Here is an 11,937-nt window from a genome sequence, read left to right on the forward strand (position 1 = left end):
GGTTCAAGAATTTGAGCTTAGAATAACTGTTATATTCGGCTTTATTTATTATCTAGTTTTATTCACATGTTTGGGCATAATGTGCTAAATGTTGCTTTTTACCGCTTTGATATTGTTGAACTGTATATAAAATTGCTACGAATCCCTCCTCTCTCTGAGTCTTCTAAATCATCTGGGAAGTGTGCACTTCGTGTGACTTCTTTTCTGTTAGAGTCATATCCCAAATTTAGAACGAGGTTCGGACAAGTTGCAAAGCCGGTGAAGCTTCTGTATTCCCGGTACGCTGCCTCTCTCGGCTCGAGTTGTCCGCTCGAGTAAGCCAGGTCTAGAACAATATATCCAGGTTTTCAAACCTAGTATAACATAGCCTCATGCCGGATCCCTAGTAGGAGCGCTTTCTTGCATCATGTGCATTTTGACTTTGGGGACTCAACACAAGGGTTGGGTCCGTCTAGGACAGGTGCACCCAAAATAACAGACTATCTTGATGTATCCTATGTGCTACATGTTGCATTTATTCAAGGGTAAAAGGGTTATTTGGCGGACCAATGATAGTTGAGGGCAAATGAAAAATGAAAAAAAAAAAGAGTGAAGTGTGGAGATAAAGCGAGTTGGCCCAATTATGTTGTTAAAAAAAGAGCTTGAAAATTCAGGAAAAAAAAGATTTTGCACTTTTTCATCATTTTCCGAAAATCAGAAAATCAAAAAAAAAGAGAAAAAGAAAATCCTAAAAGATTTTGCATGTTTCATCATTTTTCAAGAAAAAGCAAAAAAAATATGTTTTCTCTAAATTAGTTGTTTTTTCAATTATCGCCCGTATCCAAGCTGCCCGAGCTACGCAAACCTGATTCTCGTCTCTCGGGGCGGGATACGTAGGCAACCCACATAGGGTCCGGTCTTCCTAGTAAATCTTAGGTTCTTAGCTTTGCGGGGTCATAGCCAAATTTTGCACTTCTAGCCACCTTTTGGCCAAATAAGCTATTTTGCAAAAATAGCCCCAATCATGTCTTGCATGTGTCCAGTAGGGAGTGTTATTGTCTCACATAGTGTTGGTTTAAAGTTTTTTCATACAAGTGTGGATTTATTTACCGGAGTTTAAGCATGATAGACACCCCGTGACCATCCAGTCAGGATCGCTCAATCAGGAGTTGCTTAAGGAGATTTGTTTTATTTTTATGTTTTGAGTCAGTTCTTCATTTTATGTCGTCTTTTACTTTCTAGTTTTGTACAGTAATGTCAAGTCTTTTGTTATTGTATTTTCTTCTTTATATTTGAAAAAATGTGTTGTAACTCAAAAATCCAAAAAAAAAAAAGATATTGCATTTTATATTTCCGTTATAAGTTTTCTTTAGATTACTAATTCTAGAAATGGAAAAAAAAAGAAAAAAATTTGAGGTTGTTTTTCCTTTAGGCAATTAATATCTAGGACTTAAAATAAATTATTTTTATGTTTCCTTTAAGTATATTAGGACCAAAATTCAAAAAAAAAAATTTCTTTTAGTACTTCTTTAAAAGCTTTATTTAAGGTGTTAATTCAAAATCCAAAAAGATTTTCTTTTGAGAAGTTTCTTTGGGAAATTAGTGAAAAATGAAAAAAAAAAATCTTTTTATTTTCATTAGAACTTTAGGATATTGTACATAGAAGAAAAAAAAAGACAACATACTTTATCTTTGATTTATTTTCAGAGTTTCTCTTTTAGGCAATCAAAATTGAAACCCAAAAATATTTTTTTTTGCTTGTTTCGAAAACTTGCGTCAAGATATCAAATGAAAATTCAAAATATTTTTCTGTGGTTTATTCTTTAGATTTTCTTCCTAAAAAAAGAATCAAAAAAATATTTTTCTCTTCTAGGATATTTCCTTAATAGAGTATTTGTTTCAAAAGGTTAAAAAAACATGCCCGTTAAGCTTGAGTTTAGAATAGGTCATAGAACGTTAAGTCTAGAAAATTCAAAAAAAAAAAGGATTTGTTGGTTTTATTTCTCTTTTCTCATCAGAATAGTCGTTGAGTTAAAAAAAGGAGAATGTCAGTTTGTTTACTTTATTCTCATTCTTCCAGAACTACGCAAAGATCTGATTCATGCGGCGTCATGATATGTAGGCAACCTACATAGGGTTCAGTGCTAGAAAAGCAAAGAAAAGAGAGGTTGAATGAACAAATTGGGATGATGCCAACTGACCTTTGTACCCTCGAAGTCATTTTAGAACCGATAACTGTGGCGAGGTGCATTGCACATAAAGTGAGATTATCTTATGTTAAATTCCCTAATGCTAACGTGGTTGATTCATTTTGTTATATTCATAGCAGAAGGGTGGTTGGTTTGTGGTTTTTAAAGTGATAACTCCTCTCTACAACATAAAGTCCAAAGGCAATGGCAGACAACAACAGAACTGAGTTGGTTGATACCGGGGCTCGAAAGCAGTTGGTCGAACAGGACAATGGGTTGGTTGAAGAGGTAAAGATGTTGAGACAACACATAGCGGACATGTATTAGGCTTGGATGACTGAGAAGGCACCACCCACGCCAGCACCTAGCTTCCTAGATACCGCCCTTACCCAAGCTCCGGACACAATGCCAGATGACCCTCCATACTCTCCAGATCCACCCGCTTATCTCCAAACTCATGATGCCCAATATTACCCCTCAGAGGTTGCCCACAAGGTTCCCTACTCATACAAACAGGGCCCGCGGGATGAGCTTCATGTTAAAAATGAAAGGTTCACAAGAAGAGAAGGGAAAGATGGGATACCCAGGAGGCTGAAAGGCATAGAACAGTCCTTAAAGAACAAGCAAGGAATGGGAGACCAGGGTAGCATAACTTACAAAGAACTGCCTGTGTCCCCTGACGTTCGCCTGCCCGCGGGGTTTAAAATGCCAAAATTTAACTTGTATGATGGGTGTGGAGATCCGGTAGCCCACCTAAAGGTTTATTGCAGTAAAATGAGAGGTGTTGGAGAGAAAGATGACTTAATGATGGCGTATTTCAGTGAGAGCCTGACTGGGCAGCTTTGGACTGGCATGCTCGTCAAGATGTTGGCAAGTGGCCCACATTGTGTGACATGGCTCAAGATTTTGTTCGATATTTTCAATACAAATCAGGTGTTACCCCAAACCGCTCCTCCCTATCTAAAATAGAAAAGAAGCCGGAGGAAAGTTTTAGAGAGTTTGGCCTCAGATGGAGGGAGCAGGCTGCTCAAGTCAATACCCTGATTGGTGAAGAAGAAATAGTTGAGCTTTTCCTAAAAGCCCAGGGGCCCACCTACTTCAGTTATTTGATCCCAACCTTGGGAAAGCCTTTCAATGATGTGTTAAAAATGGGGGAGCTAGTAGACGAGGGAATCAAGTCAGGCAAAATCATGAGTTGTTCGAAAGACATTTAGAACATTCCGATGGGCTTTCCCGATCAACACTTCCAGCCTCGACATCATCTCCGTGGATATCCTTGTGCACCATATGATCCTCCCCAATGCCACTTCTCTCCACAGAACTCCCAAAGTCGTACATCACTTTCCCAGTACCCAGCTCCACAAAATGCCTATCTACCCCCACGAGCCTACTGAAAACCCACTAGATCAGGTTTTCGGCCCAATCAAGCATTTAAGAACGAGAGGTTATGGAAGAAGAAAACCTTCACTCCATTGGGAGAGTCATATGCCAGTCTGTTCCAGAGGCTAAGGAAATTGGACATGTTGAAGCCGACCCAGATAAAAATGCCAAACTCTCTTCCAAAGAAGTTTGATTTTTCTCAAAGGTGCACATATTGCTCAGATGCCCCGGGGAATGACATAGAGAAGTGTTGGAATCTGAAGATTGCGATTCAGAAGCTTATTGATGTAGGTGACATTGTCGTGCAAAGTCTAGATGCAGTAGACACTAGCCAAAGTCCATTACCTGTGCATAATGAGACACATATGGTGGGTATGATTTGTTTTGAAAAGGAATATGAGAATTCTGAGGTCCTCGGAGGTCCACGTGCTGCGAAACTTTCAATGCTATCAGAGGTTGATCCTAAGAATGAGCAGGCAAAGGGAACCCAAAAGCAATTTGTTAAGAACAATGTAATAGAGATTTGTGAAGGTCTTACTATTGTTGATGCAGAATTCAGTGGCTAAGATACCGTGCTTGATAATTGGAAAGACGCTCCATTTCTTGGTCAACCGGAGAGAAGCTTTGGTGGTTTAGATTGTTGTCATTTCTGTTGTCCGAGTTATTTCAGGATTGTAATCCGGATATTGTCTTGTGATTCAAACCCTTCTATCCTTTTATTTTGTCTAGTTCCTTTAGTCGTAGTTTCTCATTTAGTGTTATCTAGGTTTGTTTTAGGGTTGTACCCTAGTTTATTTAGTTTGTTTGTTGTTCAAACCCTTTCACCATTTGTCTAATGCAATTCTCTGTTTTCTGCTATTTCTAGTCATTTTTGTTTAGTTCTCTTCTCCTCTTACAGTTCTTTTCATGCTGGTTCTAGTGACATAACATGCACGCATAATTCTCAGCTTGATCTTTAAAAGTCAGTTTGGTCAGGAATTAATTTTGAAGATGATAGGGACACTTGAGGGAAATAAGAACAGATTTAGACATTTTGAGATCATTTGAAGCCCGAACCATGTGAAACTGGGGCAGATAGAACATAAAAATACACTATTGAAATGTATCATACTGCATTGGGTGAAGATAACGACAAGTTTGCCCCAAATTTGTAAGGGGTCATTCGTGGTAATGAGAGTGAGAGTGTTGTCCAATGGTGTTTTGTATGTAACAAATGTAGAAGGCGAATGTGTGGATATAGTTATCAAGTCTGGCGCAATCAAAAGATGTTACGAATGCTTTCCTTGGTTTGTTTAATTGTGTTGATTGTACTTGGCATGTTTTTGATATTGGAATGACGAAGGCATTTTGTTCTGCTATCTAAACACTTTATCCTTCGCTACCCCTCTGAGCCTTATTTATTTTCTTTCATACCCCTCTTTCGGAATCAGTAGTAAAGATCAGAAATGCAAGCGTGAAAGATAAGGAAAGGAAAAAAAAGAAGAAAAAGAGAAGAAAAAGAAAAAGAAAAAAAACAACAAAACACCAAAAAGAGAAAAAGAAGAAAGAAAAGAAAAGAAAAGAAAGAGGAAGAAAAGGGAAAGAAGAATCACAACAACAAAGTAATTTCTATGACATGAACTACGTTCGACCTGATTCCTTTAAAGGATACGTAGGCAGCCTCACAGTTCGGTCCCATCAAAAGAAAATCCAAAAGTCCTCAAGCAAGAAACTAGGGCAGAAGTTGTGGTTGTTGTAAGAAATCTGATTCCGAAAGTTGTAATTTTTAACCCATTTGAATTGTTTAGCCTTTTATACCCTTTCTTTCTAACATTATCCAAAAGCCCACATTACGATCCAAAGAAAGACCTTTCGATCAGTCTTCAAGAGATGCCAAGTCAAGCGAGTAGAGGTGAATCATATCAGGGGCAACACTCCGGTCCAAACAAAGGAAATGAAGAATGAGAGAGTCTTATTGATGAAAACCCTCACGGGTACCGGAAGGCGATGAAAGCTGAGAGAAATAAAAAATGAGAGAGTCTTATTGGTGAAAACCTTCACGGGCACCATAAAGCGACGGTGAGTTGAGAGAAAGACCAAAATGAGAGAGGCTTGATGGTGAAAACCCTTCGGGCACTACAAATCGAATAAGGATTGCGAATCAGATTGGATAAGCGGAGCATTGAAGCCCAGTTTCACGGCAAAAAGGTACAACAAGAGCTGAACATCATATTTGCTTAACAGAATAGGCCGCAGGTGCATGTCAAGGTCATTAGAGTCGGTATCCACATCCGATAGGTTTCTACTTTGTAGTTTTCTTGTTAGGAATCATCTCTTTCCATTGTCCTTTACTCTGTTCCTTTTGTCTTGTTTACTTCCTCTTCCTGAGTCTATTTGGTCAAAACAAGTGAGAAATGACTTCAAAATTTGCCACCAGCTTTCCAATTGCACAAAATAGGATCTGGCTAGAACATCAAGGTGTCATAAGTCAGGAAAGAACAGCAAACACACTGAGTTGGCAACAATCAACACACTTTGGGATCCTTGAGAAATACAAAGTTTGGTACATATCAATTCATTGAACAATACAACAGATGGAGGGTTAGGGTGAACGGGTCAAAGGTATTTTCTGCGATAAGATTGACAAAGAAAGTGGTTGACCAGTGACAAGCAAGGTCATCCAAGCAGAAATCAAAGTTATCATGGCAAGTGAAGGAGCAACAGACCTTAAGGCCAAGGCCAGTGGTTTAAGTCAAGAAAGAACAGCATACACATTGAATGGGTGGCAATTGACGTGCTTTGGGATTCGTGTGAAATACAAAGGCTTGGTATATATCAATTCATGAACAATGCAACATATGGAGGGTTAGGGTGAACGGATCACAGGTATTTTCTGTGATAAGATTGACAAAAAAGGTGGTAAACCAGTGACAAGCAAGATCTTCCAAGCAGAAATCAGAGCTATTATGGCAAGTGATGGAGCAATAGACCTCAAGACCAAGGCCAGTGATTTAAGTCAAGAAAGAACAACGTACGCATTGAAGTTGGTAACAATCAATATGCTTCGGGGATCATGTGAAACACAAAGGTTTGGTAAGTGTCGGCTTATGAGCAATACAACAGATAGAGGGTATTGGGTTTGAACGAATAAGAGGTATTTTCTGTGATAAGGATGACAGAGAAAGTGATTAGTCAAGGAACAAGCAAGGTCTTCGAGTGGAAATCAGTTATCATGAGAAGTGAAGGAGCAATCGCCCTCAAAGTCAAGGCTACAAACCAACCACCATATTTTTAAACTGACAAGATTTTTTTTTGATTGAAACAGGGGTAGAAGATTTTGTTTGTTTCGGAGAAACCCTCCGTAAGGAAAGGCAAAGCACTAGACAGGTTTGACCGTAAATTCTCAGGACCCTCCTGGAAAATGGGACTTAGTTTAAGATCTAAAATAATCATGAGTAGCAGAATTTGGCATAAATGCACCCCAAAGATTATAAGTGGAGCTTCGAAGTTTGCATATTTGAGATACACTTTGGACATCACCCCAGAGGCCTCGGATTTCAAAGTAATTTGGAGAGACTCTCATAACCTCTATCTCTCGGGCTGGCAAAAAAAAACCACCATCTTTTTCCACCTTTTTCCCCCCAAGTAGAAATACCATCTTTTTCCACCTTTTTCCCCCAAGTAGAAACACCATCTTTTTTCACCTTCTTCCCCCAAGTAGAAACAACATCTTTTTCCACTTTTCCCCATGAGGACAAATATTCTGACTTCTCTTCCTTCCCAGACGGGTGGCTATGATTTTTTGCTTCCTCAACCTTTTCCCCCAAGAAGAAACACCATTTTTTCCACCTTTTTCCCCCGATTTAATTGGAAGTTTTCAGGACCCTCCTGAATAATGGGACGTAGCTTTAAGAAATTCCATTAAATAGCAAGATTTAGTGTAAGTTATGCCATAAAGAGGTATAATTTCGCTTTAAAATTGTCACTCTTAAGATAAGAGTTGATTTTAGATTTTCAGGACCCTCGTGGATAATGGAATTTAATTTGAAATTCTCAAGACCCTCCTGGATAATGGGACTTAGCTTTAATTCAAAACATTCATGAGTACACGATCTAGCATAAGCTCTACTTCATGAAAATATAAATTGGTATGAAGTTTTCATTCTTAAGACAAGACTCAATTCGAAATTTCAGGACCCTCCTAGAAAATGGGACCTAGGTTAAAATCCAAAACAATCATAAGTAGTAAATATAGGACAAATGTGCACCAAAAGGAATATAAGTTGGCTTCAAAGTTCGCATAAGAGTTTTCAAGACCCGCCTGAATAATGGGACGTAACTTTAAGCATTCCATTAGATAAGTAAGTGATATTATAAGAGAGTACAGTTTAGCGTTGAAATTGTCATTCGTAAGATAAGCTTTAATTCGAAATTTCAGGACCCTCCTGGATAATGGGATGTAGCTTTAAGACTGTCTTAGATAACAAGATTCGATGGAAATCATACCTCTAAAAAATATAATGTAGCTTTGAAAACTTACTAGAAATTTTCAGGACCCTCCTGGATAATGGGATATAACTTGCAGATTGTTAGAGATATTTGGTAAAAGGATTCAATTAACACTCACAGATGCGCCCAGTTACCAAACTGGGGCAGAAAATTTTCTTTTGTTGTCTATTTTGCTGAACTCAGATGCCCGACTGGAGAACAAGGGAAAATAAATCAAGTTTCAAGGAAGATTGGCACAAGTATTGGTAATCAGGCGCCCACCTGGAGGAACGAGGGAGAACAAGTCAAAGAAAGGTAGTTGCAAGAAGAAGATGATTCAAATTTCAGAAATCAGGCATCCACCTGGAGAACAAGGAAAAGCAGTTAAAGATTCAGCAATCAGGCATCCACCTGGAGAACAAGGAAAGACAGTTGAAATATCAGCAATCAGGCGTCCACCTGAAGAACAAGGAATAATGGTTGAAATATCAGCAATCAGGCGTCTACCTGGAGAACAAGGAACAACAGTTAAAGTATCAGCAATCAGACGTCCACCTGTAGAACAAGGAAAAACAGTTAAAGACCCGGCAGTCAGGAGCTCACCTGAAGAATAAGGGAGGCAATATAATTCAAGTTTCAGTAATCAGGAGCCCGCCTAGAGAACGAAGGGAGGAAGCAATTCAAGTCCAAGCAATCAGGGGCCCGCCTGGAGAACAGAGATAGGCAACATTGGTCAAAGGAAGACGTTTAAAGGTTCAGCAACGAGGTGCCCGCCTGGAGGAAAGGGAAAGCATCTCAAAAATACAATTCAAGTCAGCAACAAAGGAACTTCTATAGGGAAATACAAGTCAACGAAGGCAACAATAGTCACAAAGACCAAGTTTGAAAATAAATCTTTGTAAAGCATAGATTATAAGCTTAGTCTAACTTCTTTATTTTGTCATGGTGTAATAAGGAGATCAATAGGCAGTAACAGCAGCAGCAGTAACAGTGAAACCACAGCTTCATGGTAGTCCCAGCTACCGAAACTTCCCGAATTACATTGACCTGATTCCTTTATAGCCAAGGATATGTAGAAAACCTTTGAAGTAGAGGTTCGGTCAAATTCTTTCAAAAAATACTTCCCACAGAGTCTTCAAACGGGAAAAAATCGCTCGTATCTGCTTACTTTATCTTTTCACGAAAACTCTTCGTGTTTCCGGGCAAAGAGGGGCAGTTGTGAGCACGTGATTTTTGCCTCACACGAATTACTCCAAAAGAATTCCCAAAATTAGGTCTTTTCTTTAATTATGTATTATTTTAGAAATTACTGTGCGATTTTTCTGATTGTTTGCATATGTTTGTGTACATGTTTAATTTTATTAATGCATTAAAAATATAAAAATATAGCATCTGCATTTAGGATTTGATTTTTACATTCTTGGAATTAATTAATAATTAGGTGTTTTACAAAAATGAAAATTCACAAAAATAACATATTTGTGTGTTTTTAGTCAAATTGTGTGATTTTCTTTTAATTTAGTATTTAATTATTTATGATAATTATTATTTAAAGCTAATTTGGGTTTTATAATTTAATTAGGATTTTAGTTTTAATTTTTGAAAGAAAAGGGAAGAAAAGAAAAGAAAAAGAGTTAATAAAAGAGAGGAAATCAAATCTGGGCCAAAAAAATCCCCAGCCCAAATAAAAACTCACTCTAATACCCGTCCAAATACCCCAAAAACCGACCCAGACCTTCCCCCAACCCGGTCCGTCTCCAGCTTCAACCAAACGACGCCGTTTCAGGCGTCTCAATCTGGACCTTTGATTTTATGTGATCAAACGATCCAGAACCTGGCCCAGAACCCGACCCCGACCCACTTCCAGAACCGATCCAACCCCCACTTAACCAAACGGTGACGTTTAGCCCCTCCCCTTCATCCTGGTCGTTGATCTCATTTGATCGAACGGCGTAAATTCGACCACCCCTTCCAGTATATAAATGCCTAACACACCCCAACCCCCCTTCGAACCCCCTCGTCGTCTCTCATCTCCCTCTCAACTCAAACACTAAAGACAGCCGCCACCATTCCCCACCGCCTTTCGGTGGCGGCACTGGTTCCGTTCACCGCCATTATTTACACCCCGGAAACCCCAAACCCCCCTCATTCCAAATACCCGCTCAGTTTCCTTCGAATCCGCCTAGAACTCTTCGAATATCAAATTTAATTCGAAGCCCTAGAACCATAACTTCTAACCAGTGCACGAAAGGTCAAATTGCCAGATTTTTTGGCTTAATCAAGCTTGTTTCAACACAAAATAATGACTTTCGTTTGTTCTCCACCAAAGAACAAACATTTGGCACTATTTTGGGTTGAATCAGAATGTTAATTCCAAGTTCGAACCTGGCCGGTAAGTTTTCCGAGTTTATTAGTTATTCTCGATTAGTAATATTCTGTTGTTCATCTTTCCTCATCTCTTTTTCTTTTTCTGGTCGATTTCAATTGAAACTCGACCAATCCGTAGGTTTAAAATAGCTCCATCCATGGGTTTTGTTGACTGTGAATATGTTATTTGTTTCCTTAATTGTATTATCAGTCATATCTTGTTAATCACTTAGTCGATTTAACTAACATTAATCTGATAATTTGGTTAATTTCTTGTTTAATTATGTTGATAAAAATTGATTAGTATTAGTTTAAAGTGGTCACCTAATTAGGAAGCTTCTCAATAGTGGTAGGATAGAAATTGCATTACTGAATTAATTAAAAGCACTAAATTAGTGGATAATTAAGAAATGAAAAGTTGAATTGATAGTGGTAAATGCACTAAGTTGAATACTTATTTATAGACACTAAGAGACATACGGGGAAGAGGGAAGGATACAGAGAGGACAAGAGAGATTCTGAAAATACTGGAAATGAAGAAGAACATTTTCGGAAAAATACTAAAAGAAATAATGAAGAGATTTTGAAAGAGTTAAAAATTCCTAGAAAATACATTATACTACAAAGGAACTACTGTTCCATTGATCTTCCTTTGAATCTAGAGGTTTTTGGCATTTCGAAACAGTTTCTGATTTTCTCTTTGGTATCGAAGAAATGGTTTAAATCTGGTTTTTTGAAAGTTCTGGGTTGAGTTCTGTTGCCTGGTTACTGTTCCATTGGATTATAAATCAATTTTTTTGGTTTCATTTGCTGAATTTGGGCTGTGTTGTTGCTGCTGTCGATTTCTGCTGTTTCTGTTCTGATCTCAACTCAGTTTTTCTCCTTTTATGTTGCTGTTTGTTACTAGGTACATACTCTTGATCTTAAACATGTAAGACTGGCTCATGTGATGTTTTGAAGAAAAATGAAGATTTATGTTTTTTTGAGATGTTTCCTTTCTTATCTTCTTTGTCATTCAACCTGTGGATTCAATTTCCTTGTCTTAGCATGTTTAAAGAAAGGTTGTGCTGTGAATATTGAGACCTACGTTGAAACTGTAATCGGACTGTTATTCAGTATTTGTTGATTTCCATTTGTTTTAATTACATGAGCTTTATTATTGTTGGAAGAGTAAATTGATTTTAGGTTTCAGGTTGTGTTTGTAAGTTCAGATTACATAAATATTTCGTTAATTACAAAATCAATATAGTGAAGTTGAGCATGATTTTTTTTTTGTATATTCCAATTCTGTGAAGTGAGGAAGCTTATCATGATAGTGTTAAATGCAAATAGTATTTTTGCTGCTGTAAGGACTCGAAATGGAGTCTTGACCCTTAGTTCTGACCTTGGTCAGATCTGGGCTTTGAGGTTTTTGGTAAAGAGGGTAGTATGTCATGGTTACTTGGGCTTGTCCAGTGAGCCCAATAGGTTGTTCATTGCTGCTGGATTTTTCACATCGTGGCCTGACTAAAGTGCATGTCCTATAAAATTGAAAACCAAGCTGGTGATAAAAATC

The sequence above is a fragment of the Nicotiana tabacum genome, chromosome 7 (genome assembly GCF_000715075.1).
Source record: "Nicotiana tabacum cultivar K326 chromosome 7, ASM71507v2, whole genome shotgun sequence".
Lineage (NCBI taxonomy): Eukaryota > Viridiplantae > Streptophyta > Magnoliopsida > Solanales > Solanaceae > Nicotiana > Nicotiana tabacum.